General features: G+C 42.0%; 10 non-coding genes and 2 pseudogenes across 10 annotated transcripts in view; all 12 read left to right on the plus strand.

Annotated features, from left to right (window-relative positions):
• LOC145852630 (uncharacterized) overlaps window positions 1–58 on the plus strand; it is a 119-nt pseudogene extending 61 nt beyond the window's left edge.
• A 409-nt stretch (window positions 59–467) lies between these two features.
• On the plus strand, window positions 468–586 carry LOC145882453 (5S ribosomal RNA). Its single transcript, XR_014394021.1, has one exon. It is a non-coding gene; the product is annotated as a 5S ribosomal RNA (ribosomal RNA).
• Window positions 587–995: 409 nt separating this feature from the next.
• Window positions 996–1,114, plus strand: LOC145882454 (5S ribosomal RNA). Its single transcript, XR_014394022.1, has one exon. It is a non-coding gene; the product is annotated as a 5S ribosomal RNA (ribosomal RNA).
• A 409-nt stretch (window positions 1,115–1,523) lies between these two features.
• Window positions 1,524–1,642, plus strand: LOC145882455 (5S ribosomal RNA). Its single transcript, XR_014394023.1, has one exon. It is a non-coding gene; the product is annotated as a 5S ribosomal RNA (ribosomal RNA).
• A 409-nt stretch (window positions 1,643–2,051) lies between these two features.
• LOC145854238 (5S ribosomal RNA) lies at window positions 2,052–2,170 on the plus strand. The gene has a single exon (XR_014375123.1). It is a non-coding gene; the product is annotated as a 5S ribosomal RNA (ribosomal RNA).
• Window positions 2,171–2,309: 139 nt separating this feature from the next.
• Window positions 2,310–2,428, plus strand: LOC145882933 (5S ribosomal RNA). Its single transcript, XR_014394505.1, has one exon. It is a non-coding gene; the product is annotated as a 5S ribosomal RNA (ribosomal RNA).
• A 139-nt stretch (window positions 2,429–2,567) lies between these two features.
• On the plus strand, window positions 2,568–2,686 carry LOC145852631 (uncharacterized; annotated as a pseudogene).
• A 409-nt stretch (window positions 2,687–3,095) lies between these two features.
• LOC145882456 (5S ribosomal RNA) lies at window positions 3,096–3,214 on the plus strand. The gene has a single exon (XR_014394024.1). It is a non-coding gene; the product is annotated as a 5S ribosomal RNA (ribosomal RNA).
• Window positions 3,215–3,623: 409 nt separating this feature from the next.
• On the plus strand, window positions 3,624–3,742 carry LOC145882457 (5S ribosomal RNA). Its single transcript, XR_014394025.1, has one exon. It is a non-coding gene; the product is annotated as a 5S ribosomal RNA (ribosomal RNA).
• A 409-nt stretch (window positions 3,743–4,151) lies between these two features.
• Window positions 4,152–4,270, plus strand: LOC145854239 (5S ribosomal RNA). Its single transcript, XR_014375124.1, has one exon. It is a non-coding gene; the product is annotated as a 5S ribosomal RNA (ribosomal RNA).
• Window positions 4,271–4,409: 139 nt separating this feature from the next.
• On the plus strand, window positions 4,410–4,528 carry LOC145851024 (5S ribosomal RNA). The gene has a single exon (XR_014372873.1). It is a non-coding gene; the product is annotated as a 5S ribosomal RNA (ribosomal RNA).
• A 409-nt stretch (window positions 4,529–4,937) lies between these two features.
• LOC145850623 (5S ribosomal RNA) overlaps window positions 4,938–5,000 on the plus strand; it is a 119-nt gene continuing 56 nt past the window's right edge. Inside the window, exon 1 of the ribosomal RNA XR_014372471.1 lies at window positions 4,938–5,000. This exon is cut by the window's right edge and continues 56 nt beyond it. This is a non-coding gene — a ribosomal RNA (5S ribosomal RNA).

Genomic DNA, 5,000 nt, shown 5'->3' on the forward strand with positions numbered 1-5,000 from the left:
TCTGTCCTGGTTAGTACTTGGATGGGAGACCGCCTGGGAATACCAGGTGCTGTAAGCATTTTGTCCACGAGGGTGTGCCCCTGCACTATTTCATCAGCAACACTGCCTTGTAGTAAGCATTTAATGATGAATTGACTAAATGCAGCTTCCTGCCTTTTTAATAGGATCAAATTTCCTTGTGTTTTCAATTAGCATCTGCCTTGTATTTATAAGACAAACAAGAATATTGTTGATGAATGCAGCTTGTGTGTGCTTTGTGCTCCTTTGCCCTGTTCAAATGATGAAAGGAAATAAAGTTTGTATTTTATCCAACTACCTGTGCTAAAAAGTGATGGGTACAGTGTTTGTAATTTCTTCTACTTTTTCAGTGACACAAAGTTCAAGCTGCTTATCTAATTGGTGAAAATGCAATGTCTGTTTATCACACTCACTTTGACTATATATGTTGTAGCAAGAGATCGTTTCTCGCTTACGGCCATACCAGCCTGGGTACGCCCGATCTCGTCTGATCTCGGAAGCGAAGCAGGGTCGGGCCTGGTTAGTACTTGGATGGGAGACCGCCTGGGAATACCAGGTGCTGTAAGCATTTTGTCCACGAGGGTGTGCCCCTGCACTATTTCATCAGCAACACTGCCTTGTAGTAAGCATTTAATGATGAATTGACTAAATGCAGCTTCCTGCCTTTTTAATAGGATCAAATTTCCTTGTGTTTTCAATTAGCATCTGCCTTGTATTTATAAGACAAACAAGAATATTGTTGCTGAATGCAGCTTGTGTGTGCTTTGTGCTCCTTTGCCCTGTTCAAATGATGAAAGGAAATAAAGTTTGTATTTTATCCAACTACCTGTGCTAAAAAGTGATGGGAACAGTGTTTGTAATTTCTTCTACTTTTTCAGTGACACAAAGTTCAAGCTGCTTATCTAATTGGTGAAAATGCAATGTCTGTTTATCACACTCACTTTGACTATATATGTTGTAGCAAGAGATTGTTTCTCGCTTACGGCCATACCAGCCTGGGTACGCCCGATCTCGTCTGATCTCGGAAGCGAAGCAGGGTCGGGCCTGGTTAGTACTTGGATGGGAGACCGCCTGGGAATACCAGGTGCTGTAAGCATTTTGTCCACGAGGGTGTGCCCCTGCACTATTTCATCAGCAACACTGCCTTGTAGTAAGCATTTAATGATGAATTGACTAAATGCAGCTTCCTGCCTTTTTAATAGGATCAAATTTCCTTGTGTTTTCAATTAGCATCTGCCTTGTATTTATAAGACAAACAAGAATATTGTTGCTGAATGCAGCTTGTGTGTGCTTTGTGCTCCTTTGCCCTGTTCAAATGATGAAAGGAAATAAAGTTTGTATTTTATCCAACTACCTGTGCTAAAAAGTGATGGGAACAGTGTTTGTAATTTCTTCTACTTTTTCAGTGACACAAAGTTCAAGCTGCTTATCTAATTGGTGAAAATGCAATGTCTGTTTATCACACTCACTTTGACTATATATGTTGTAGCAAGAGATTGTTTCTCGCTTACGGCCATACCAGCCTGGGTACGCCCGATCTCGTCTGATCTCGGAAGCGAAGCAGGGTCGGGCCTGGTTAGTACTTGGATGGGAGACCGCCTGGGAATACCAGGTGCTGTAAGCATTTTGTCCACGAGGGTGTGCCCCTGCACTATTTCATCAGCAACACTGCCTTGTAGTAAGCATTTAATGATGAATTGACTAAATGCAGCTTCCTGCCTTTTTAATAGGATCAAATTTCCTTGTGTTTTCAATTAGCATCTGCCTTGTATTTATAAGACAAACAAGAATATTGTTGCTGAATGCAGCTTGTGTGTGCTTTGTGCTCCTTTGCCCTGTTCAAATGATGAAAGGAAATAAAGTTTGTATTTTATCCAACTACCTGTGCTAAAAAGTGATGGGAACAGTGTTTATAATTTCTTCTACTTTTTCAGTGACACAAAGTTCAAGCTGCTTATCTAATTGGTGAAAATGCAATGTCTGTTTATCAGACTCATTTTGACTATATATGTTGTAGCAAGAGATTGTTTCTCGCTTACGGCCATACCAGCCTGGGTACGCCCGATCTCGTCTGATCTCGGAAGCTAAGCAGGGTCGGGCCTGGTTAGTACTTGGATGGGAGACCGCCTGGGAATACCAGGTGCTGTAAGCATTTTGTCCACGAGGGGGTGCTCTTGCACTATTTCATCAGCAACACTGCCTTGTATTAAGCATTTAATGATGAATTGACTAAATATCTGTTTTATCAGACTCACTTTGACTATATATGTTGTTGCAAGAGATTGTTTCTCTCTTACGGCCATACCAGCCTGGGTACGCCCGATCTCGTCTGATCTCGGAAGCTAAGCAGGGTCGGGCCTGGTTAGTACTTGGATGGGAGACCGCCTGGGAATACCAGGTGCTGTAAGCATTTTGTCCACGAGGGGGTGCTCTTGCACTATTTCATCAGCAACACTGCCTTGTATTAAGCATTTAATGATGAATTGACTAAATATCTGTTTTATCAGACTCACTTTGACTATATATGTTGTAGCAAGAGATTGCTTCTCGCTTACGGCCATATCAGCCTGGGTACGCCCGATCTCGTCTGATCTCGGAAGCTAAGCAGGGTCTGTCCTGGTTAGTACTTGGATGGGAGACCGCCTGGGAATACCAGGTGCTGTAAGCATTTTGTCCACGAGGGTGTGCCCCTGCACTATTTCATCAGCAACACTGCCTTGTAGTAAGCATTTAATGATGAATTGACTAAATGCAGCTTCCTGCCTTTTTAATAGGATCAAATTTCCTTGTGTTTTCAATTAGCATCTGCCTTGTATTTATAAGACAAACAAGAATATTGTTGATGAATGCAGCTTGTGTGTGCTTTGTGCTCCTTTGCCCTGTTCAAATGATGAAAGGAAATAAAGTTTGTATTTTATCCAACTACCTGTGCTAAAAAGTGATGGGTACAGTGTTTGTAATTTCTTCTACTTTTTCAGTGACACAAAGTTCAAGCTGCTTATCTAATTGGTGAAAATGCAATGTCTGTTTATCACACTCACTTTGACTATATATGTTGTAGCAAGAGATCGTTTCTCGCTTACGGCCATACCAGCCTGGGTACGCCCGATCTCGTCTGATCTCGGAAGCGAAGCAGGGTCGGGCCTGGTTAGTACTTGGATGGGAGACCGCCTGGGAATACCAGGTGCTGTAAGCATTTTGTCCACGAGGGTGTGCCCCTGCACTATTTCATCAGCAACACTGCCTTGTAGTAAGCATTTAATGATGAATTGACTAAATGCAGCTTCCTGCCTTTTTAATAGGATCAAATTTCCTTGTGTTTTCAATTAGCATCTGCCTTGTATTTATAAGACAAACAAGAATATTGTTGCTGAATGCAGCTTGTGTGTGCTTTGTGCTCCTTTGCCCTGTTCAAATGATGAAAGGAAATAAAGTTTGTATTTTATCCAACTACCTGTGCTAAAAAGTGATGGGAACAGTGTTTGTAATTTCTTCTACTTTTTCAGTGACACAAAGTTCAAGCTGCTTATCTAATTGGTGAAAATGCAATGTCTGTTTATCACACTCACTTTGACTATATATGTTGTAGCAAGAGATTGTTTCTCGCTTACGGCCATACCAGCCTGGGTACGCCCGATCTCGTCTGATCTCGGAAGCGAAGCAGGGTCGGGCCTGGTTAGTACTTGGATGGGAGACCGCCTGGGAATACCAGGTGCTGTAAGCATTTTGTCCACGAGGGTGTGCCCCTGCACTATTTCATCAGCAACACTGCCTTGTAGTAAGCATTTAATGATGAATTGACTAAATGCAGCTTCCTGCCTTTTTAATAGGATCAAATTTCCTTGTGTTTTCAATTAGCATCTGCCTTGTATTTATAAGACAAACAAGAATATTGTTGCTGAATGCAGCTTGTGTGTGCTTTGTGCTCCTTTGCCCTGTTCAAATGATGAAAGGAAATAAAGTTTGTATTTTATCCAACTACCTGTGCTAAAAAGTGATGGGAACAGTGTTTATAATTTCTTCTACTTTTTCAGTGACACAAAGTTCAAGCTGCTTATCTAATTGGTGAAAATGCAATGTCTGTTTATCAGACTCATTTTGACTATATATGTTGTAGCAAGAGATTGTTTCTCGCTTACGGCCATACCAGCCTGGGTACGCCCGATCTCGTCTGATCTCGGAAGCTAAGCAGGGTCGGGCCTGGTTAGTACTTGGATGGGAGACCGCCTGGGAATACCAGGTGCTGTAAGCATTTTGTCCACGAGGGGGTGCTCTTGCACTATTTCATCAGCAACACTGCCTTGTATTAAGCATTTAATGATGAATTGACTAAATATCTGTTTTATCAGACTCACTTTGACTATATATGTTGTAGCAAGAGATTGCTTCTCGCTTACGGCCATATCAGCCTGGGTACGCCCGATCTCGTCTGATCTCGGAAGCTAAGCAGGGTCTGGCCTGGTTAGTACTTGGATGGGAGACCGCCTGGGAATACCAGGTGCTGTAAGCATTTTGTCCACGAGGGTGTGCCCCTGCACTATTTCATCAGCAACACTGCCTTGTAGTAAGCATTTAATGATGAATTGACTAAATGCAGCTTCCTGCCTTTTTAATAGGATCAAATTTCCTTGTGTTTTCAATTAGCATCTGCCTTGTATTTATAAGACAAACAAGAATATTGTTGATGAATGCAGCTTGTGTGTGCTTTGTGCTCCTTTGCCCTGTTCAAATGATGAAAGGAAATAAAGTTTGTATTTTATCCAACTACCTGTGCTAAAAAGTGATGGGAACAGTGTTTGTAATTTCTTCTACTTTTTCAGTGACACAAAGTTCAAGCTGCTTATCTAATTGGTGAAAATGCAATGTCTGTTTATCACACTCACTTTGACTATATATGTTGTAGCAAGAGATTGTTTCTCGCTTACGGCCATACCAGCCTGGGTACGCCCGATCTCGTCTGATCTCGGAAGCGAAGCAGGGTC

Source organism: Salmo salar, chromosome 08 (assembly GCF_965601325.2).
Source record: "Salmo salar chromosome 08, fSalSal1, whole genome shotgun sequence".
Lineage (NCBI taxonomy): Eukaryota > Metazoa > Chordata > Actinopteri > Salmoniformes > Salmonidae > Salmo > Salmo salar.